The sequence below is a fragment of the Chiloscyllium plagiosum genome, chromosome 14 (assembly GCF_004010195.1).
Source record: "Chiloscyllium plagiosum isolate BGI_BamShark_2017 chromosome 14, ASM401019v2, whole genome shotgun sequence".
In the NCBI taxonomy this organism is placed as follows: Eukaryota; Metazoa; Chordata; class Chondrichthyes; order Orectolobiformes; family Hemiscylliidae; genus Chiloscyllium; species Chiloscyllium plagiosum.
The window spans coordinates 39,127,000-39,151,842 of record NC_057723.1 but is presented as its reverse complement, the minus strand read 5'-3'; the positions used below and the strand labels follow the sequence as shown (position 1 = coordinate 39,151,842).

Below are 24,843 nucleotides of genomic sequence, written 5' to 3'. Positions count from 1 at the left end.
CTTGTTGAACGCCTTACTGAAGTCCATCTACTGCTCTGCCCTCATCAATCTTCTTTGTTACTTCATCAAAAAACTCAATCAAGTTTGTGAGACATGATTTCCCACACACAAAGCCATTTTGACGATCCCTGATCAGTCCTTGCCTTTCCAAATACATGTACATCCTGTCCATCAGGATTCCCTCCAACAAATTGCCCACAATTGAGGTCAGGCTCACCAGTCTATAGTTCCCTGGCTTGTCTTTACCGCCCTTCTTAAACAGTGGCACCACATTTGCCAACCTCCAGTCTTCTGGCACATCACCTGTGACTATCGATGATACAAATATCTCAGCAAGAGGCCCAGCAATCACTTCTCTAGCTTCCCACAAAGTTCGTGGGTACACCTGATCAGGTCCTAGGGATTTATCCACCCTTAACCGTTTCAAGACATCCAGCACTTCCTCCTCTGTAATCTAGACATTTTGCACGATGTCACCATCTATTTCCCTCCAGTCTATATCTTCCATATCCTTTTCCACAGTAAATACTGATGCAAAATATTCATTTAGTATCTCCCCCGTTTTCTGTGACTTCACACAAAGGCCGCCTTGCTGATCTTTGAGGGGCCCTATTCTCTCCCTAGTTACCCTTTTGTCCTTAATATATTTGTAAAAACCCTTTGGATCCTCCTGAATTCTACTTGCCAAAGCTATCTCATGTCCCCTTTTGCAAATTCCAAGATTTTATGTCCTTTTCCTAGTTTTACTCATTTGCAAACCCTGCTTACATTTTCTGGTTCTGTTTGCTTTCATTCTCTAATTATTTCAGAACATTGGCAATGCCTGTATTGGGAAGACTGCAATGCTTATTGGCAAGCCTAGAATTCGCATCCCAATGTAGCAGGGCCATCTGCATCTACAGGTATAAGAGGTTCACTATGATTCTTAATAGTAAAACTTCTGTTGATTTTAAGAAACTAAATGATCAATCATAAGCAAATGATTTAGTCCTTTGTAGAAAGCACAGAAGAGAATTATAGTAAAATAATATGCTTACTATTTGTGGTGAGCAAAGTTAATATTAAATTGGTGATGCTACAGGCCAATTTATCATACGAAGGCTTGCTAGTAAATAGAGACTTAGATAGGTTTTGCACAATTTCTGGGCAGCCATAGAACTGTTGACAGTTTTCTCAACTCAGTAAAGGACAGTTTTCAGAGAACTATAGTGCAGAGTAGAGGAGACCATTTGATCCCTGGTGCTAGTGACTTCTTCTGTAACCCAATTACCCAAGTACATTTCATATTCCTTCTCTTCAAATATTTATCCTATTTCATTGAAAATTCATTTCCTCTCTCTCTCTACTGGCCCACTTATTGCCATTCTCCTACCTTTTCTCCATTTCTTGCACATTGTTCTTCTTTAAATAATCATCTATTACCTTCTTAAATACCTCAATTGAGTTTGCCTCCACCACATTTCCAGGCAGTGCATCTAGATGCAAATCACTCACTGTGTGAAAATGTTTTTCCTCACATTACATTGGCTTCATTGGCAAATCACTTTAAATCTATGCCCTGTCATTCTTGATCTTTCTACTAGCTTGCTTCTAATTTTGAAAACTTCTATCAGATTTCCTGTTAGTCGCCTTTTCTTCAAGAACTATCCTAACCCGTCCAATATATACTCAGAAGTAAAATTTTTCATGCCTGTCAATTGCTTCAGCACTCTCATCGATGCATTCACAGCCTACTTCATGCCTAGAAAGTAAGGTTCCCAATACTGACGCCTGGGGAATTCCGCTACAAACTTTCTCCAGCCCAAAAAATTATCCATTGACCATTACTATTTGTGTCCTATTACACCGCCAGTTTTGTAACCATATTCCAATACTGTAAAGACTTACTGAAAAAAAAACCTTCCTACCCTTGGTCAAGTTTCCCACTCAGCACACTACCTATTGCATTAAGTCTAACTTAAAACACCTTTTCTTCCCCCCACTGCGTGCTCCCAAGTTGAACTAGATTCGCCAATATGCTGTCTCTGTCTCCCTTTCTCGAACACTGACCATGCGCCCTTAGTCTTTTTATCAGCAATGTACAGAAATTATTTATGATAAATTTTAAAAACGTGTCTTCTCATAGAGTCAGAGATATTCAGCACAAAAACAGACCCTTTGGTCCAACCTGTCCATACCGACCAGATATTCCAACTCAATCTCGTCCCACCTGCCAGCACCCAGCCCATATCCTTCCAAACCCTTCCTATTATATACCCATCCAAATGCCTTTTAAATGTTGCAATTGTACTAGCCTCTACCACTTTCTCAGGCAGCTTATTCCATACACGTCCCACCCTCTGCGTGAAAAAGTTGCCCCTTAGATCTCTTTTATATCTTTCCCCTCTCACCCTGAACCTATGCCCTCTAGTTCTGGACTCGCCCACCCTAGGGAAAAAAACTTTGTCTGTTTATCTTCTCCATGACCCTCATGATTTTGTAAACCTCTATAAGGTCACCCCTCAGCCTCCGTCGCTCAAGGGAAAACAGCCACAGCCTATTTATCCTGTCCCTGTAGCTAAAATCCTCCAACCCTGGCAGTATCCTTTTAAGTCTTTTCTGAACCTTTTCTATATTTCTTTATTCTTTCTAATTGTTTGGGGCAGACTTGAGCAAATAAGCATAAAATGGGGTGGCACGGTGGCTCAGTCGTTAGCACTGTTGCCTCACAGGGCCAGGGGCCCAGGTTCGATTCGACCCTCGGGTGACTATGTGGAGCTTGCACCTTCTCCCCATGTCTACGTGGGTTTCCTCTGGGTGTATGGTTTCCTCCTACAATCCAAAGATGAGCAGGTGAGGTGGATAGGCCTTGCTAAATTGCCTCTACTGTCCAGGGATGTGCAGGCGAGGTTGGTTAGCCAAGGGAAATACAGGAGTGGGGTAGGGTGTGTGGATCTGATTTGGATGCTCTTTAGAGGGTCGGTATGGACTTGATGAGCCAAATGGCCTATTTCCAGGGATTCTATATTGATTCTAAATTGGAATTATCTGTTTTGTGTCCAACTAAAGGTTCCTGTACTATGTACCATGAATAGATCTTGGACCAGTTTACAAAAACAGTTCACAAAAATGTCTTCCAAGTAAAGTTTTTGAAATAAGAACTGTCATTACAGTTTTATACTGTACATATATGTACCCAAGACTAAAATTCGTTCCTATAAACACTGCAGGATACCAACCTCTACTTGAGCACACTTCATCTTTTCAATATTTTTCTATAATACCAACAATATTCACATCAGAAATATTAAGACTTGTATTATGTTGCTTGGGCAATTCTTTTGCTCATTGTAGTTATTTAATATCCATTAAAAGATAAAGTTCCTCATTATATTAAACATGCGATATCTTGATACTCTTTTAGAACTTGTTGAGATAGCAAGGAGTTAGGTGGGTGGTTGGGGTTAATTAAAAATTCATCGACTGAGTAGATATAAAGGGGAATAGGTGAGACAGATGTGTTGAAGGAACTGTAAGTTTGAGTAGTTTGAAGCTTTTGTGATGCAGTAGTAGTATCCCTACCAATGAGCCAGGAGGCCTGGGTTCAAATTCCACTTGCTCCAAAGATGTGTAGTAGCATCTCTAAATCTGGATATTGCGAAGCTATCATAAGATCAAGCAGTTAATAGCCTCAATTTTAAAAGAAAAGTGACTTGGTTTTCTCTCCCACTGGCTTGAATTAGGTTTGACATTAGTAGCAGAGGATGGTTTCCTAGAGATGAATGTTGGAAACTAAGAGTTTCGGATAGAAGTTGCGTTGGAGAAGAAAGGCAGAAACCAAGTGCAAAGTGTCAGAATCTGACTTCCCACCAGAGTGGATGTATGGACCTGAGTCATATTTTTGTGGGATTATTGCTTTCTACTAGAAGCAAGATCGGGTGTGATGTTTTCAAATATCTATAGGTTCAACAATCGGACACTGAAGAAGGCTTGGAAATTTTACTAAAATTTATGAACAGAATTTATAGAAAGCTAATACATCTATTAAATGAATGTGAGGCATGATCAGATTTTGATAAATTCTGAGGGAAGAATGGATGTTCAATAAAAGAATGCATCATAGTTAAGAGCCTAAATGCAAGATTGCACAACTTGGTTTGGAGACTCTGAATTCAGTGCTTGCCTTTAAATTGTTGAAATGTGCTATGGTGTCAACCATGAATAGTAATCTTAGTATTAATTGAAAGATGCAGTCAGAAAACTTAAAATAATTTCTGGCAAAACAACCATTTCCAGCTGACTTCATTCTTCAGATGGGACATTTGGCAGTAATACAGGATTCAATAATAGCGGCAATGCAAAACTACCCAAATACAGACTAAAAGCATCAAAAGGAGAATCGTAATTAAAAGTTGTAAGGATAGAACTGCCTCTGGTAATTATAACAGTAACAGTATGGAGGAGCTGTAATAAAAGAATAATTGCCAGGAATGCCTGGGATTTGGTCAACAGATGATTTAGATGTGACTCAAAATAATATTATGCAATGAATTGTCCGAAATGGAACAACGAGGTTTTAAAAATTACATGACTCAAAACATTTTGCAGTAGAATGTGGTGATAATGATCAGGCAGAGGAAATTGTACTAGTTACTAACTGAATTTTGTTGAAAATTTATGGAGAGCATTTGATAAAACGTTACCTAAATTCCTTAAAAAAAAAAAATCAGGACAAGAGTAAGGTTAAGGAATTTCAGAGTTCTATATGCTTCAGGTTTGGGTTGGCAACATATTGATATCACTTCAAAAAATTCACTGTAATATAGCTGGGGCAAACCATTTTATCAGCACAGACAGTGTCAGTGAAGTACCCTTACAACTAACAGCTCTGAAGAAAAAGGTTCAGACAAAGCTGGGCATTGAACATAACAAGGTAATTGTTTTAAACAGCCAGGGGGGTTACAGATTCAACAATCCAGGCATTAATGAGATCTGTTAACAAGCCCTCACTTCTCTAATCAAAATATTAAGCAGGTATTGTTAGTTTCAAGAAATGTGAGTATAAAAGAAAAAAGGCTAATCATCTTCCAACTACTTGAGCAGTTTATTCATCCAGCTTTTCACAAGTTAAAAATCCTACTGAAAGATACAGGACTAAGGGCTAGGAGAACACCAAACAAACAGAAGAGATCAATGACAACTGTTCCATATGTCAAACAAAAAGGAGGGCAATATCACAACAGTCCATTGTGAGTCACCCATTAGCAAGGGATTTGTAGCAATGAACTGGAAAGAATGGGATAAGGGAAAAACAGTCATTGCGCATTTCATAAACATAGCATTGAGATTTAGTCAGCTTCCAATAATGTATAGTAAAGTCAAAAGAATAAGGCAAATGGAATTTGGCATTTTTTCCTAAAGGAAAAGAGAAAACAAGTATGGAAGTGTTATTGCAAAAGTACAAGGCATTAGTAAGACTGCACCCGGAGTATTGTCTACAATTTGGTCCCCTTACTTGAGGACGGGTGTAGTTGTATTGAAGGCATTTCAGAGGAGGTTCAGTAGATTGATTCCAGAGACTAAGGAGTTTGAAGAGAGATTGAGTGGTTTAGGCCTATACTGTCTGGAATTTAGAAGAATGAAAAGAGGTCTATTGAGGTATATAAGATGCTAAAGGGGATTGACAACATAGATGTGGATTGGATGTTTCCTCATGGGTCATCTAGAATAAGAAGTCATTGTTTTAGAGTAAGGGATTACAAATTTAAAACACAAGGAGAAATTGCTTCTTTCATATGGTCATAAGTCTGTGGAATTCCCTACCCAAGAGTGCTGGGGTGCTGGGACTGAGTAAATTTGTGGAGAAGATCACTGGAATTAGTAATTGGTTGACAGGTTATGGAGAGCAGGTAAGGAAATGGAGATAAGGCTGAGATGTGATCAGCCATAATCATATCAAATGGTAAGCAGGCTCAAGGGCTGAATTCCCTACTCCTGCTCCTAGCTCTTATATTCTTACGATAGTGGGCAAGATATTGAGGAGTGAATAGAGTCTAGACTTGGGCACCAGCTAAATTCTTAACTGACAATGAGGGGTTTTTTGCTTGTGATGAATTTAAGGATGTGTGTGAAAATATGAACTTTCTGTTAATAAACACAGCATTGGAGAATTTATTTAGTCTTGGAGTTTGTGAATGAATCAGACAGTCTTAGATGCAATGCTTCATGAAATCCTAGTGAATCAACAAAGTTGTAAATTAACACCTGCCATGGCAAAGGTTATCCGTACGAAAGCTCGCTGCAAACAGTTGGGAGACTACAGTTCATTTCATTTATTTTTAAGGAGAAATCCAAACATTAAAAGTGTATTAGTAAGGGAGTATTTTGGAGATAGTAACTATTTTTCAATTAGATTTAGCATAGTTATGGAAAAGGATGAGGATGTGCCAGGCATAAAAGTTCTAATCTTGGGAAAAGGTTAATTTTACTCAGTAAGATATGATTTGGTCCAAGTAGACTAAATAGTGTCACTCAAAGAAGAAACAGCAAGCATATATAGCAAATATGTTTCCAAAAAGACAAGGGGTGGAACCATGAGAACCAGAGAACCCGGGATGTCAAGTGGTATAAAGATTAGGATTAAGGAAAAAACAAGAACTTCCGATGGATGCTGAGGTCTCAATATGGCAGTTCTGAGAGGAGGAGAAAAAGTGGTGAACAAAAGGATATTAAGCAAGCAAAGGGAATGCTGGGGAAAGCATTGGCATATTAAATAAAGAAAACACAAAGGGATTTGTTTTTTTTTAATATAAAGAATAACAGCATAACTAAAGAAAGAATAGGGACCATAGAAATAATCTGTGCATGGACTTAGATGAAATAGGCACAATCCTTAATGAATACTGTACATCATAATATACAGCCTTCACAATGGAAAAGGATAATGCAGTCAAACACCAGGGTGGAGGACTGTGAAATATTAGAAATTATTATAGAGCAAAAGCAAGGAGATCATAAGTGTTTATCAGCCTTAAAAGTGAATAAGTCTGCAGGCCCATATGTGAGGTTTCCCCGGCTGTTGATGGAGGCAAGCAAGGAGATATCAGAGGCTCTGGAAGTAATTTCCAAAATCTCCTTGGCCACAGGTGAGGAACCAGAGGACAGGAGGATTGCTAATGTTGTTCTGTTGTTATAAAAGGTAGGAAAGGCTAGAGCAGGAAGTTACAGGCAAATCTGTTTAAGCTCATTAGTGGGAAGTTATTCAAAAGCATTCTGAGGGACAGAATATATCGGCACTTGAATAGACACTGATTATTTAGGGATAGTGAGCATGGTTTTGTTTAGGGAAGTTGTGTTTGACAAGTTTGCTTAATGTTTTTAAAAGAGATAGCCAGGTGGTTAATGAGGGTAATGCATTTGATGTAGTCCACATGGACTTTAGCAAGGCTATTGCTAAGGAGCTTCAATGTAGACTGGTCACGAAAATAAAAGCTCATGGGGTCCAAAGCAAAATGGTATGCTGGATTCAAAATGATCTGAGAACCAGGAAACATAGGGTGCTGGTAGAGGAATGTTTCTATGACTGAAACTTTGTTTCCAGTGGATTATGCTGGGAATCTTGCTGTTGATGGTGTTCGTTAATGATTTGGAATTAAAAATAGGGAGTACAATCAAGAAGTTTATGGCTGACACAAAAATTGGTAGGTTGGTAAATAATGCTAAGGACAAATGTAAGTTGCAGGAGGATATCAATGGACTGGTTAGTTCAGCAGAGAAGTTGCAAATGGAATTCAACCCAGAAAATTGTGATGTAATACACTTGAGGACTAACAAAGCAAGGGATTACAGTAGGAATGACCGGACCCTGAAAGTACTGAAAATCAAAGGGATCTCAGTATGTATTTCTACTGGTCCCTGCACGTATATAAGATGGTTAAGAAAACATATGAGATACTTGCCTTTCTTACCCAAGGCATAGGGTACAAGAGCTAGGAAGTTAAACCTTGCTGTGAAATGTTGGTTAGGCTACAACTGGAGATCCCTGTCATTATAGAAAGGATACAATTGCTCTGGAGATGATGCAGAGGAGATTTACCACTGCAAGGACTGGAGAGTCTGAACTCTGGATACTCTGGCCTTGTTTACCTTGGCACAGTGAAGGTTGAGAGGGCACCTTCTGTGCTGTAAATGTCTATGAGTATAAGGCCATCATAAATACATTTTATTCTGGTCACATGGATATTACAAAAAAGAAGAAGAAAGAGAACAGGGGTAATATTGGAGTAGTGATGGAGAAACAGTAATTTTACAGAATGGCAATCAAACTGTTAGTTTATGTTACTTGAAGTTAACTAACACTGATCATACATTTTACAGAATCTGAGCACATCATAGAAATTGATGAGACCCTGCGCTTCATATATATTTATTGGGGAATTATGTACTCACTGTCACTTTCTCAAAGGCAACAAAGAACGGGCAATAAGTGCTGACCCTTCTGTCAAGGTGCACATCTTATGAAAGAATAAGCAATGCTTTGCAACTTGGGGTGGGCATAAACAGAACTTCAGCACACTTACTGAGGGCCTCTACACAATAACACAGCTGCTCACAAAGCTGGCCATCAGTCGAAAGCAAACTTGGCAACATATTTTTCTTCTTAAAGATTCTCACATCATTTTTCTACAGACCTAGTCCATTTTCAATTTTTAGGTAAAATAAAAGATTGGCTCAGGTAACCACCTGACAACAAGAGTGGATTATGAGCCAGACGCAACAAGACTAAAGTACCTCACACCTAATGACCAATTTCTTACCTGCAATGTTCGGAAATTGTTCTCATGCACCCAAATTCTATTTAAGCATTATTACACATTCTTTACAGTTTTTAGTGTACACACTGGCATTTCCAAATCATATCCTTTCATTTCCTGATAATCTGATCTGGTAGTGAAGGTGACAAAGGATAGATCAGTTCAGTTTCCAAAGAAACCTGGCCTTACTCAAACTGTAATTTACTCCGACCTTGGAGGCCAGTTCTGACTGGTCATAGATGTGTATCAGTATGCAGTGGATTTGAATGGAACATGACAACATCATCCATGCATAGGGTGTCTCTGACTTGAGCACCTCCACTCCTGGGTTTTTCACTAATAGAAGCAGAAAACACAAAGTAGAAGCAGATGTAGGCCATTTGGTATTTTGAGTCTGCTCCACCAACCAATCTGATCATGGCTGATCATCCAGTTCATTACCCTGTTCCCAATTTATTTGCATACCCTTTGATCCCTTTAGCCCAAAGAAATGTTTCAACTCCTTGAAAATAATCAGTGTTTTCACTTCAACTGCTTTCTGTGGTAGAGAATTCCACAGACTCCTCACTCTCTGGGTGAAACTACTCCTCATCCCAGTCCTAAATTGTCCACCTGGTATCTTTAAACTATAATGTCTGAGACTGGACTCCCTGGTCATCAGAGGCATCCTTCCTGCATTTACTCTGTCTGATCATTTTGGAATTTTACATAATATTTCTATAATATTCTACACCTCTCCCTCCCTGCCCCCCGCCCCCCCCCCCAATTCTTGTAAACTCCAGTGAACATAACCCTATCTGATCTTGTTGCTATTCATATGACAGTCTTGCCATTTTAGGTGTTAGTCTAATAACTCATCATACTCTCCCTCCATGACCAGAACATCCTTCCTCAGATAAGACTAAAACTGCACACAATACTTTAGGTGTGGTCTCATCAAGGTCCTTTACAATTGCAGCAAGCTGCTCTTGGACTCCAATCCTCCCATTATGAAGGCCAACATACCTTGCCTTCTCCACCACCTGCTGCACCTACATACTTATTTTCAGCAACTGGTGGACAACCACACAGTGGGTTTTTTTGCACATTCCCTTTTCCAAACCGATCAACATTCAGATAATATTCCGCCTTCCTGCTTTTACTGCCAAAGTAGATAACCGATCATTTATCCACATTATGCTTCACCCACCATGCATTTCCCTAGTCGCTCAACTTGTCCAAATGACACTGAATCATCTCTGCATCCATCTCACAACTCATCCCCCCACCCAACTTTGTGTCATCTGCAAAATATGGAGATGTTATATTTAGATCCATTGGCTAAAGCATGAATATATATTGTGAAATCCCTGCAGTATCCCATTAGTCACAGCCTGCCACTCACAAAAGACCCATTTATTCCTATTCTTTGATTTCTGTCTTTCAACCAGTTTTCTATCCATCAGTACACTACCTCCAATTTTACATACTAATCTCTTGTATGAGACCTTATCAAAATCACCTAAATGTCAAAGTTAACCACATCTACTGGCTCCCCCTTACCAATTCTACTAGCTGTACCCTCTCAAAATTCCACTAGATTTGTCAAGCATGATTTTCCTTTCATAATCCATATTGGCTCTCATCCAATCCAATCACTGTTTTCCAAATGCTCTATTATTAAATCTTTTATAATGGACTCTAGCATTTTTCTTTTACAGATGTCAGGCTGACTAGCCCATAATTTCCTGTTTTATGTTTACCTCCTGTTTTAAATAGGGGAGTTACATTAGTAACCCTCCAATCCTTAGGATTCAGAATCTGTAGATGATCACCAATGCATCCACTATTTTTAGGGCCACTTCTTTTAATAATCTGGAATGTGAATTATTGGGTCCTTATGAATCGCATCAATTTTCCCAATGCCTTTTCCCTACTGATGATAATTTTCTAAGTTTCTCCCTCTCACTATACCCTGTGTTCCCCAACATTCTTGGGCATTATTTGTGTTTTGTTTTGTGAAGGCAGAAGCAAAGTATGTATTTAATTGGACTACAATCGCTTAGTTCCCCATTATAACTTCCACTATTTCTGACTGTAAGGGACCTATATCGTCTTCATTAATCCTTTCCTCTTCACATACCTTTTGGAGGCTTTAACAGTCAGTTTGTATAGTCCCCACCAACTTTCTCTCACATTCTATTTCCCCCTTCTTAATCAATCTGTTTGTCCTCCTTTGCTGAAATCTAAACTGCTCCAAATTCTCTGGTTTGCTACTTTTTGTTTGGCCAATTTGACTGTCTCTTCTATGGATCTAATACTATCCCTAATTTCCTTGGTTACCCATGGTCAGGCACCTTTTGATTCCTCCATGCACTCTTTAAATGTTTGCTATTGCCTGTCCACCATCATATCTTTACGTTTTGTTCCCTAAGTTATCATAGCCAGTTTGCACCTTATGCAATCTTTGTTTCCTTTATTTAGATTCAGGACTCTCGTCTCAGAATCCACTGTGTCACGCTCTAACTTAATTAATCTTTATCTTTCCTGGTTGACTTAACAAATATTTCAATGCAATACATGTATAAGACGGAAATGGCAACCCTGTCTTCTTCACTATCCTATCTACCTGCAACTCCACTTTCAAGGAGCTATGAACCTGCACTCCAAGGTCTCTTTGTTCAGCAACGCTCCTTAGAACCTTACCATTAAGTGTATAAGTCCTGCTAAGATTTGCTTTCCCAAAATGCAGCACCTCACCTGAATTAAACTCCATCTGCCACTTCTCAGCCCATTGGCCCATCTGGTCAAGATCCTGTTGTAATCTGAGGTAACCTTCTTCGTTGTCCACTACACCTCCAATTTTGGAGTCATCTGCAAACTTAATAACCATACCTCTTATGCTCGCATCCAAGTCATTTATATAAATGACAAAAAAAGTAGAGGAACCAGCACCAATACTTGTGGCACTCCACTGGTCACAGGCCTCCAGTCTGAAAAACAACCCTCCACCACCACCCTCTGTCTTCTACCTTTGAGCCAGTTCTGTATCCACATGGTTAGTCCTCCCTGTATTCTGTGAGATCTAACCTTGCGAACCAGTCTCCCATGGGGAACCTTGTGGAACACCTTACTGAAGTCCAGGTCATTGGTTAGGCCACTGTTGGAATATTGTGTGCAATTCTGGTCTCCTTCCTATCGGAAAGATGTTGTGAAACTTGAAAGCGTTCAGAAAAGATTTACAAGGGTTAGAGGATTTGAGCTATAAGGAGAGCCTGGACAGACTGGTGCTGGTTTCCCTGGAGCGTCGGAGGCTGAGGGGTGACCTTATAGAGGTTTACAAAATTATGAAGGGCATGGATTGGGTAAATAGGCAAAGTCTTTTCCCTGGGGCCGGGGAGTCCAGAACTAGAAGGCATAGGTTTAGGCTGAGAGGGGAAAGATATAAAAGAGACCTAAGGGCAACGTTTTGACACAGAGGGTGGTGTATGTATGGAATGAGCTGCCAGAGGAAGTGGTGGAGGCTGGAAAATTGTAACACTTAAAAGGCACTTGGATGGGTATATGAATAGGAAGGGTTTGAAGGGATATGCACCGGGAGCTGGCAGGTGGGACTAGATTTGGTTGGGATATCTGGTCGGCATGGACGGCTTGGACCGAAGGGTCTGTTTCCATGCTGTACGTCTCTGTGACTCTGTAAATCCCATTCTGTCATTGAAGTTGTGCTACTGATGTTTGTATTGTGTAATTGGATGCAACTGCAGATCCTTCCAGAAGCTCTACTTGGGAAAGAGCATCCATCATGCATGCGTGAGATGTTTGTCAAAAACTTTCTCCTAGTCCAAACCGATTAGGTGAATATCCAGCCTCTGTCTCTCACATGGACAGTTATATCCCCTGAGTAGCACAAGGCTCTCAGATGGTTTCCTGCTGGGTACAATGGTGGGATCTAGTCAGAGTTAATAACCTATTACTGGTACATAAAAATCTGCAGATTTTGAAGGTAACTTTCTATAGCAAGACTATAAACAGAAAATGCTCAGCAGTTTGGGCAGCTCTATAAGCTGAAATAGAATTGATATTTTGGGTTGATGGTGGTTCTTCAGAAAAGATCTGATTGGCCTTCTCCTCTAGAGGTGAATATATGACAATAAAAGTGAAGACCATAGACTGTCATGTCCATCAAAGGTTATGTAAACTTTTTTTATAAAATGCAAAACTGCATTGGCAAACTTTGGGCAAACTCTGAAGTATGCAGTAGAATAGTTAGGAGTTGTCAAGTAAGGCAATCCACTGACTAGACGCGTAACGTTACGTGACATAAAGTATTGATTGGATTCATTTGAAATCCATCAGTAATGTGTCCTTTACGCTTAATAAGCAGCATGACAATTTCCATATGGCCTGGTCTCACCAAGTCTGCCTGAGCATCAAATTAGAATGTGTGAAAGAAAGAAATAGCGGACCTAATTCAAACCAAAAAGAAACAGAATTTTCACAGCTTAGCTTAGATTAACATGTAGTTAGATTTTAGGTATATTAGACAGGTTATTTATGAGAACAATAAAATCTTTTAACTGAGAACATCCTAAATTTGTAATATTTCTTTTATTTACTTTATCTAATATCTCAAGAGAATATAAGAATATCTGGAAGTGGGAAAATATAGTAATGGATGGTCAGCATAGATTTCAAAAGGCAGAATCGTGTTTGACTAAGCGTATTGATATATTTTGCGCTTTTAAGAGAAAATAGTATTAGATATGATTTATCTTAATTTTTAAAATGTTTTTGATAAGATTCCAATAATAGACTAATCAATAAAATCAATGAATGGAGAGTCAGGGTCAAATGACTGAATTAATTATTAACTGGCTTTCAGACAGATAAAAGGAGATTTGGAGTAAAACACAGTTATTCAGAGTTGCAGAATGTGAGAAGTGATTTCCACAAAGATCAGTGCTTGCGAGTGCTGTTCACAATTTGGATTTAAGAATCAAAGTTGCATTTCAAAATTTGCAAATTGAGGAGGATTATCAATACTGTGAAGGCCTGCAACAAATGAAAGGCAAACATGAATAAACTTGCAAAATGGACAAATAATTTAAAATGAAGTTCAACACAGATAAATATGTAATTGTACATCTGGTTGGAAGAATAGGATGACCATTTATTGGAAAGTATATGTCTAGGTAGAGTAGAGGAAGAAGGGATCTCAGGGCAAATGTATCAATCACTAAAAGTTATATCACATGTTAGCAAGCAAACCAGATGTCAGGGTTTATTTTTGGAGAATAGAATTGAGAATTTGTGAAGTTCTGCTAATGCTGTATTGAACTTTGGTTAAGTTCATTAACAGTCCTGTGAGTGGTTCTGGCTGTTAAACTAACAAGAGGATATGAAGGTATTGGAGATGATGCAGAGAATATATACAATTATAATACCAGAAATGCATGAGGACCAGTATGAAGGAAGGATTGATAGGCTGAGTTTCTTGTTTCTTGAAAACATCAGGCTGATAAGTGATCCAATATAGGTATTTAGAAACATTAAAGATTTTTTTTAGATTAGATTAGATTAGATTACAGTGTGGAAACAGGCCCTTCGGCCCAACAAGTCCACACCGACCCGCCGAAGCGAAACATGTCAGGGTTTATTTTTGGAGAATAGAATTGAAAATTTGTGAAGTTCTGCTAATGCTGTATTGAACTTTGGTTAAGTTCATTAACAGTCCTGTGTGTGGTTCTGGCTGTTAAACTAACAAGAGGATATGAAGGTATTGGAGATGATGCAGAGAATATATACAATTATAATACCAGAAATGCATGAGGACCAGTATGAAGGAAGGATTGATAGGCTGAGTTTCTTGTTTCTTGAAAACATTAGGCTGATAAGTGATCCAATAGAGGTATTTAGAAACATTAAAGATTTTGAGAGAGTGAATATTATATTTCATCTTTCAGGAAGTAATAACTAAAGCCATCAATATAAGATAGTCACCAAGAAATTCAACAGAGAATTTCATAAGAAATCACTTGACTTAGTGGTAAAAATGTGGAACTGCCTACCAAAGGCAGTTAACATGAAAAACGTAGACACAGTGAATAATGGATAAGCAATCGGGGTGAAGGAAATAGAGGATTATAGCTATAAGTTTATATAAGGAAAGATGAGAGGAGGCTTGAGTCAAGCATAACCACTAATATGAACAACTACTAAGTTGGTCTGAATGGCTTGTTTCTGTGCCACATAGCCTATGTAATAATCAGTTTAATATTCTGCATTAATTCTGTATTTGCATTAGAACTGTATTTATTTTATTTTTGTTTTTAAATAGGTTGAAATGTGTGTGATTAACAATCACTGGCTGACATTGAACTGGCACTGAAATTCATTTCTCAACATCTGGTCAACAGAACTTCTTTTTGGATTGACAGCAATGTAATGTTACTGGCAAATGCACTCACGTTGCCACTGCTTAGTAGCAATATGGAATGACTTCCTCAGCTTTTGTTCAAGTTTTTGAGATACTTTGCCATTCCACAATAATTTGAGGGAAACCAGGTACTTTCCATTTCTGAAATTGATAGTCTTTAGTCTGTTTAGAAGTTTTCGCAATACAAAGTATGCATTGATCTCATCAGGATACCTGATATCCCACAGAACATTGTTGACGCACCTTATTTCTGCATCATGTTTGCAAGGTGAGCAACAACAGATAACTGATAAGATCAAAGTCTTGTCCAACAATTGAATAACATTATGTATGAATTTCAGTGCCAATAGATATTAAGCAAATAAATCCTACATCCTAGTGACAGGTTGATTGAATCAACAGTATGTTTCTTCAGTTATTTGTAATGGACTGAGTACAGCCATAATGAAGAAAGTGGAAGCCTAATAACAGAATTTGTATTGTTATAAATTAATATTTTGGATTTGTATCTGTTGGTTATTGTTAGTGGTAAATATATTTCTGACATTTGCATACCAATATTGTTCCAACATTATTGTTTGTTTTTGCATCATTTTGTTCAACATGTTAAAAAAAAAAGTAATGTTAAATCTCTGGATGTAGTTGTCTCCATGTAACCCCTAGTGTATGCTTTTAGCTTGTAGCAGAGTGAAAACTAGTTGGTTAACTTCTTGCATTTTACCATTTCTAGACTTCTAAATAATGGAATATACCTATAGTTAAAAATGATACATTTAAAATTCTGAACAATCCAAAAATAAGATGACTTTTAAAAATGATATGTACTTTCATTCAAAAATAGAAATTGCTTGAGAAACACAGCAGACCTTTATCTATCCCCACACCCCGGGACATGTAATCACATGGGCTACTTTCAGCATACTAGATCTGCTGTGTTTCTCCAACAAGTTCTGTTTTTGTTTCAGATGTCCATCATCTGCAGTTCTTTGTTTCACTTTAACGTATTTCTATTCATCTGTTTACCACCTTAAATATGCACATATTCTAGAGGTGATCATCTTCTAAGGTATGCAAAGTTTGTAGCAGTTATGTAAGGTATATGAGGTTAACCGCAAATATCACATATCTATAAAATCTTGTCATTTCCAGGAATTGCACAAAATTTGAAACCACCTTGATTTAAAAGGTTAGGATTTTTTTAAAAATAAAATGTAACCATAACAACAACAATGTATATTTATGTAGTGACTTGAGTGTAATGAAATACCAAGAGACTTCACAGGAACATTATAAAACAAAGTGTGACACCTAGCCTTGGAGGGAGATATTTGGTTAGGTGATTAAAAGTTTGGTCAGAGGTGGGTTTTGAGAAGTATGGAATATTGTGTGCAGTTCTGGTATCCCTCCTATCAGAAGGCTGTTGTGAAACTTGAAAGGGTTCAGAAAAGATTTACAAGGATATTCCAGGCTTGGAGGATTTGTGCAATAGAGAGAGGATAAGCAAGCTGGGGCTGTTTTTTCCTGGAGCATCAGGGGTGATCTTATAGAGGTTTATAAAATCATGAGAGGCATGGATAGGATAAATAGACAAGATGAAAGTGAGGACTCCAGATGCTGGAGACTAGAGTCGAGAGTGTGGTGCTGGAAAAACACAGCAGATCAGACATCATCCGAGATGCAGGAGAATCAACGTTTCAGACAAAAGCCCTTCAGCAATGAGGCTGTGAGCTGAGGGGATGGTGAGATAAATGGGAGGTGGGGGCTTGGGGCTGCAGAGAAGGTAGCTGAGTGCACGATAGTTGGATGGAGGAGGGGGTAATGGTGGTAAGTCAGAAAGGTGGGCGGAGTGGATAGGTGGGAAAGAAGATGGACAGATCATGAGGAAGGTGCCGAGTTGGAAGGTCTGATAAGATGGGGGGAGGGGAAATGCGGAAACTGGTGAAATCCATGTTGATGCCATCGGGTTGGAGGGTCCCGAGGTGGAAGATGCGTGGTTCTTCCTCCAGGCGTCAGGTGGTGTCTTTTCTGTGGAGTAGGGGAGTCTAGAGCTAAGGGCATAAGTTTAGAATGAGGGGGGAAAATTTAAAAGAGACCTAAGGGGCAACCTTTTCATGCAGAGGGTGGTGCGTGTATGAAATGAGCTTCCAGAGAAAGTGGTGGAGGCTGGTACAATTACTACATTTAAAAGTCATCTGGATGGGAATATGAATAGGAAGGGTTTAGAGGGATATGGGCTCAATGTTGGCAAATGGGACTAGATTAGTAAAACAATTCAAATTTGCTGTATACTATCCAGAATCACAGAGAGCACTAGAAAGGTGGCAGCTTTCAGGCTGTCAAATGCCTCCTGACAGTCCACTGTCCACTGAAATCTCTTAGGAGAAAGTAAGGACTGCAGATGCTGGAGATCAGAGCTGAAAAATGTGTTGCTGGAAAAGCACAGCAGGTCAGGCAGCATCCATGGAGCAGGAGAATCGACGTTTCGAGCATAAGCCCTTCTTCAGGAAGGCACTGAAATTTCTTGCCTTTCTTTAGTAATTCAGTGAGTGGAGCTGCCACACTGCTAAGAATTGGTACAAATTTCCAATAAAATCCACTCAATCCCAGGAATTTTAGTACTGCTCTTTTTATCAATGGTATGAGAAATTTCCCAATTAAATTTGTTTTTGCATTCCATGTGGGCCATATGTCCATGTCCAATAACATGGCCCAGGAAGGTGACTTGAGTTTTGGCAAATTCGCTTTTAGCCGGGGTTATCACCAAGCCTGCCTCCCGAAGTCAATCAAATAATTCTGATAAATGTTGCAAATATTTCTTCCACATGTGACTAAAAATCACTAGGTCATCAATATATACCATACAATTGGGTAATCCGGAAATGATCTTATTGGTCAGCCTTTGAAATGTGGCTGGCATGTTTTTCATACAGTCCATTCGGCATTATGAAATCTGAAATTAACTTTGCTCTTTCAGACAAAGGTACCTGACAGTACCCTAAGTAAGTCCAACTTGGAAATATAAGTTGCTTATCCCACCTTTTCAATGTAGTCTTCCAAACATGGAATCGGATATGAATCAGACGTTTTAACTGTATTGAAATATCTGAACTGACTACTTTAATAATGGCTAACAGATGCTGCCTAAGTCAACAATCGGGAAAGGCTTTCATGTACATTGTACATTGAAAGGGAAGTGGCCAGCTATACCAGTTCAGGGTTTTTTCTAGTTTTGGTTGGGAACCCAAAGAAACAGCTCCATGCTGACCCCCTCTCTCTCTCTGACATCTCTCTCCTCCAAGAATTTGTGTTTGAATTTATCTTTTTGCTAAGGGGTGTGTTTATGGGATGTTGCAGGAAATCGGTACAGCTCTTTGCATTTTCGTGTCAGTTGGGTTTTCAATTAGTTATGTTCTAAATTTGGTTTACTTTTGTTCATGTGTCAATAAATTCTGTTTTGTTTAAAACTGAGTGGTTTGACTTAAAACTAAATGGAATATTCACATTACATCTGCTTATAACAACTAGAAAAGTTAGGTTCTAGGCTACCTTCTTAAAGTGTTTTGAGGGGGTCTGGTATGGTCCATAACTGTTAAGACATGGGGTAAACTCTCTTGCTTATTGTAAACCAGCAACACCGAAAAGATTTGTCCTGTGCAGTAATCTGTGAAAACTCAAGTGGCCAAGAACTACTAAAGTTAATATTAACAACTTTATTTCTTAAAGTATGATAGAGAATAATTAACTAACAACTATTTACAAGTCCTTCCTCTAACCTATCTTTTACCTTCCCCTTCTACAATACTAGTCTGATAAAATTCCCAATAAAGATTTACAAACTTCTTATCTCAAAACCAGGCAGCTTTCAGTTTTCTCTGTATACCTGTCTTCTTTTAGGGGGCTTTTGCTTTGCAAGTTACTGATTGATCAAGGTACCTTTTAATAGAGTTATTTTCTAGACGGTCTTTACATGCTGGTCGCTTGGCAGTTCTCCTCTCAAGTGTTCAATTTTCCTTGGTCTTATACCTCTCCCCCCCCCCCCAAAGCATCAGATTGTGTCATTGAATTTAGTATATTGACTATCTTAAAAGCCAAACCGGATTGGCATTTGATATTTTTGGGGGTATAGTTTAAATTGATTGGCCTGATTCGAATATGTTTTGTCATTTCCAGGCAACCAGCTACCCCAGTACCTGGAGCACAAGTTACATTGTATCTTTTTTTTCATAACACTTGGTGCTGTCAGGTAGTTTTTGCTAGCTTTTAACTCTTAAAGGTCCAGTACACTCACATCTTCATAACAATAACATAATGACTTGGAATTGGATATAGAAGATATAATTAGTAAGTTGTAGAGGTCTGTTTCCGATCCATATGACTGTATGACTCGAGAATTGGTGGTGGTGTTAACAGTGCGATCAATGGTCTTGTATTGATCAGCTGGTAAAATGGGCACAGTAGTGAAAGAAGAAACTTAACCCCTGATAAGTGCAAGGTGATGCATTTTGGGATGACTATTTACACAATGAATGTGGTGGGTACCTATGGAGTACTGAGGAACAAAGGGACTTTGGTGTGCAACTCCATGGATCCCTGAAGGTGTCAGCACAGGTAGACAGCGTGGTGATGAAGGCACATGGTATGCTTGCCTTCATTCCATGGCCATAGAATATAGGAGCAAGGAAGTCTTGTTACAATTTTATAAAACATTGGTTAGATCACAGTAGGGATAATGTGTGCAGTTCTGGTCACCACGCTATCCGAAGGACATAACTGCATTGGAGAGGATGCAGAGGAGATTCATCAGATTTTAATTTAGTAATTGATGTAATGTTCATTACAATGGAAGCATCCACTGTCTCATTCCTCATATAAGACCTTTTGAACGTATACGGACGAGGGATTACAGTTTCATTTGCAAAGTTTTCATTACCTCAGTGACTTCAGGTTTTCTTAGCTTCCAGTTAGCAGACTATTTCTTTGTTATCAGGTTTGAAACTATTTTCTCTTCTTCACAACTCTTGTCTCCCCCTGCCTACCCATGCAGCTTCAAGAGTCCAAAAACGACATAGCTGAATCCTAACTGCTGGACCACAAAAGAAGCCACAAGCTTGATTTTAATGGTAGAGTGAGGATATGTGGGCCCACGGGTCTACAGGTTGTGGTTGAATGCAATTCTGCTGATATGCCTCATGGATCCCAGATTTGAGTTGCCAGATCTGTTCAATATCTGTCCTATTTCCCATAACAATGCCACACAACACTTTGGATGGTGCCCTTGGTATAAGGAAAGGACTTCCATCTTCACAATGACTTTGTGGCAATCACTCCTGTCGTGGACAGATGCATGCACAACAGGTGAATTGGTGACGATAAGGTCAAGTGAATTTTTCCCTCTTTTTGCTTCTGTCAACACATATTAACAGCAATGTAGAGGTACCTACACACATGAACTGCAGCTTTAGAAGGCCACTCAACCACCACCACACTGAGGGCAATAAATTCTGACCTAACCAGCAACATCTGCACCTTGTGAAAGATTGAATTATCTTTGGTACGTTTAATGGGTAATTAGATACAAATCCATTAAGTTCTTAAAAAATTAGGAGGCCGAATGACACATGCCTTTTAGTTGATTCAAATGATAGAATGGTATAATGATTAAGCATCTTCTATAGATTTCTGCAGATCTCAGTTAATCTCTTGATATCTCAATCCCATGAATTTTCTAGTTAATTTGCAAATTGTGCATAATCATTAATGTTATTTTTTGAACAAGATCTAGTACAATTATCTTTCAGATAGTTTCAGCAATATGGATATTGAATTTTGTCCATTGATATTTCCACCAGCAGATGGTGCTATATTTGTTCTGGATTCTGGGAAGTGACATATAATGACGCTAGACACAGTTAAAAAGTATTTGATTCTGTTTTAATTCACAGAATTTTTTCTTTGTTTTGCTTTTTAGATGCAGAAGATCCTGCTGTGATCATACTCCTTTTGTGTGGGTATCAACTGTGGTCACTGTTCATAGCAGTCTTGCTTCTGAGTCAAAGAATTGTGGATTCAAGTCCCACTCCAGGACTTGAACACACAACTCCAGGCTGACAGTGGTATGGAGGTGTGCTGTACTGTTGAAGGTGCTGTCTGCCAACTCAGATGGACACAAAAGACCCATAGTACTATTTTGAAGAGCTTGCCATGCAGAAATTGGTGGAGATCTTTCCTACATTATTACACTGGTTTCACTTTGGAAGTATAGTGCTTAGTTTACTACAACATACTTTAGACATTCCACAGTCTTGAAAGATGCTATATAAATTCAAGTATTTCTTTCTTTATGCCAAACCTTAAATACTCTAAGAAAGTAGCATTAAGCATTCTAGAATTGCAACATCTTTGTAATTATAGTGCTGCATAACTACAGTCAGGGAATTTCATGATTTGTTCCAAAAATAATGAAATGATAATGCATGTCCAAGTCAGGAATTGAAATACAGGGAATGAGGTGATGGTGCTGCCACTTTACGACTGAGTTGTTGAGATGGGAATTACTGCAAATTAGTTACAGTTGCTCTAGTATGTCTGTTGAACAATGAATTCTTGCATGCGCGGTGTGCCAGTGATAGAGTGGTAATCTCCTAGTGTAGATTTTTCCTTCTACTCAGTAATATCTCCCCATTTATTTTGAAATACATGTGTCAGTGAGGCTTTCTGCAGGTCAATTATCATACAATGTTATCGTCAAATAAAGTAATCAACCAAAATGAATTAATTGAGTCATCTTAGTATTTATTGATTATTTTTACTTCCAAACTCTATTCCCTAGCTACGGACTTCATCTCTCTCTCCCTGGCAACATTTGAAACTAAAATAGTCTGTTTGCAACCTTGATATAACATTTGACCCCAACATGAGCCTCAGCCCTGATATTCATAAGATCACTTATTCCCATCTCTGTAAGATCCAATTTTACCTGTCATCTCAGCTCACCTATGGGTGAAACCCTTATTCATTCTATCACTACCTCTGAAGCTGACTTCAAAGGTACAACTGGATGGTTTCCCACATTTTACCTTCCATTGATTTATGATCATACAAACCTACACTGCCTGTGTCTTAATTGCAGCAAGTCCTGTTCACCTAACATCCCTGTGCTCACTGACTTCTACTGATTTCCAATCAAGCAACATCTTGATTTTAAAATTCTTATCCTTGTTTTCAAATAGCCATAGCCTCACTTTTCACCTTCTCTAACCCTCCAACATATCTATGCTCCTTATTCTGGCAACTTGAGCATTCTCCATTATAATTGCTGCACCATTGGTGGCTGCATCTTCAGTCTCCAGACCCTGAGCTCTGGAATACCTTCCCTCCATCTTTCTCTGCCTTTCTTTTCCCTCTTTTATGATTTTCATTAGAACCTATTCAATAAATCAAATATTTAGTCATCTGCCATAATGCTCCTATTATGCATCTTGGTTTTTTTTATTACATTGTAGTTGATTGTAATAGGGGAGGTGATGGCCTCATGATATTATTGTTAAACCATTAATCCTGAGACCCTGGTAATGTTCTGGGGGATTTAGGCTCAAATGCTGCTATGTCAGACTGTGGAATTTTAATTCAATAAGTATCTGGAATTAGGAGTCTAATGATGACCAAGAGACCATTATTGATTGTTGGAAAAGCCCACCTGGTTCACTAATGTCCATTATTGAAGGAAACTGCCATCCTTACCTATCTGGCCTACATGTGATTCCAGACCCATGGCAATGTGGTTGACATTTAGCTGCCCTCTGGGCCAGTAAGGATGAGTAATAAAAACTGGCTTGGACAGTGATGCCCACATCCCATGAATAACTAAAAAAAAAGTTGTTATCCATTTCCTAAATTGCAAGTGGCTACTTTTCTAAAATTTATTTATTGGCTGAAAAATATGTTAATCATGAAAAGTGTAAATGCATTTCTTTTCTTCCTATCAGATCATGCAGTTTAGTATATAACCTATCAATCAGATATAGATACTTTCCTAATCAACTTGTTCAGTGATGTTATTGCACACCCCTAAAGCAGGTGGGACTTGAACCCAGGTGATCTGGTTCTAGAGGCAAGGACACTACTAATGCACCACAAGACACCATCAATCTGATATCCTGACATAAAAATAAAGCAATAGTAAATTATTTCATGAGGAATGTCATATATATCATATAGACCCATGTAGAGCTTAAAATTATTATATTTAGCCCCATGCTAAACAAACTCACGTTGCATGTAATCCTAATAAGAGTCAAGATTAGAGTGGTGTTGGAAAAGCACAGCAGGTCAGACAGCATCTGAGGAGCAGGAAAATCGATGTTTCGGGCAGAAGTCCTTCAGCAGGATAATTCGTGATGAAGGGCTTTTGCCCGAAACGTCGATTTTCTTGCTCCTTGGATGCTGCCTGACCTGCTGTGCTTTTCCAGCTCCACACTAATCTTGACTCTAATCTCCAGCATCTGCAGAACCCACTTCTACCTAATTGATGTAATTCTAATAAGTCTGAGCAAAAACAAGGAACATGGTCCACTATCAATAATGTGTCTCAATTTAGAGACACATTTTATCATGTCCAAGAAAATGTGTATTTCTGCAGTTTGCTATGACCACGCCTGATTCAATTTCTCACCATTCTGATTCTATTTTGCCCCAAAACAGACAACTTCCACACAAAGCACAAGCAAATATTTTAAAATAAAACTAGGTGACTTACTGGTGTTGGTCAACAGAGCACAGGTATTATGAATGTGGCCAACAAAAGTTGAGTAAAACACATTGTTTTGATAAAACATCATGTATATAGCTTGAATAGCTCATCTGTGGCATTATAGTCATACACTCTGTGATTGATGGTATCCATGGATCAATAAACCTATTACCCTTTCAGTCGGAAATCATTTTAAGGTCACAAGTTGGAAGAAATTCAATTCAGAAACAAAGAACTGTCAATGTTGGAAATCTGAAACTAAAGCAGAAATAGCTGAAGAAACTCAGCAGACCTGGCAGCATCTGTGGAGAGAAAGCAGAATCAACATTTTGGGGTCCAGCGAGCTTTCTTCAGGATTGATTGTGGCTATTCCTTGTTTGCCCCATTGCTGTTTTCTCTCTCACTCTCGCTGTCTCTCTCGATCCATCTTCACCGATCGTTACGCGTGAGAACACCTCCCACCTTGTACATGGCAGGTACTCATGTGACTCAGCCAACATTGTCTATCTTATACGTTGCAGGCAAGGATGCCCGGAGGCATGGTACATTGGGGAAACTGAGCAAAGGATACGATGACGGATGAATGGGCACCGCACAACAATCAACAGACAGGAGGGTTCCCTCCCAGTTGGGGAACACTTCAGTGGTCCAGGACATTCAGCCCCGGACCTTCGGGCAACCATTCTCCAAGGTGGACTTCGGGACAGGCAGCAGGGGAAAGTGGCCGAGCACAGGCTGATAGCTAGGTTCGGTACCCATAGGGAGGGCCTCAACCGGGACCTTGGGTTCATGTCACATTACAGGTGATCACCATTGCACTATACACACACACAGATATTCCTACACACACACACACACACACACACACACTCACATACACACAGACG

The 24,843-nt window shown here is 39.0% G+C and overlaps 1 long non-coding RNA gene across 6 annotated transcripts in view; it reads left to right on the top strand.

The window, feature by feature from the left end:
• The window catches only part of LOC122556660, a 37,283-nt gene extending 12,766 nt beyond the window's left edge, over window positions 1-24,517 (top strand). For 2 of the 6 annotated variants that reach the window (XR_006313599.1, XR_006313596.1), the window contains exons 5-6: window positions 810-902; window positions 15,109-16,776. This is a non-coding gene — a long non-coding RNA (uncharacterized LOC122556660). Of the gene's footprint in view, window positions 1-809; window positions 903-15,108; window positions 16,777-21,175; window positions 21,975-24,477 lie in introns of those variants that run through there. The other 4 variants (XR_006313598.1, XR_006313597.1, XR_006313600.1 and 1 more) reach the window with 3 other exon arrangements.
• The last annotated feature ends 326 nt before the right edge of the window (window positions 24,518-24,843 follow it).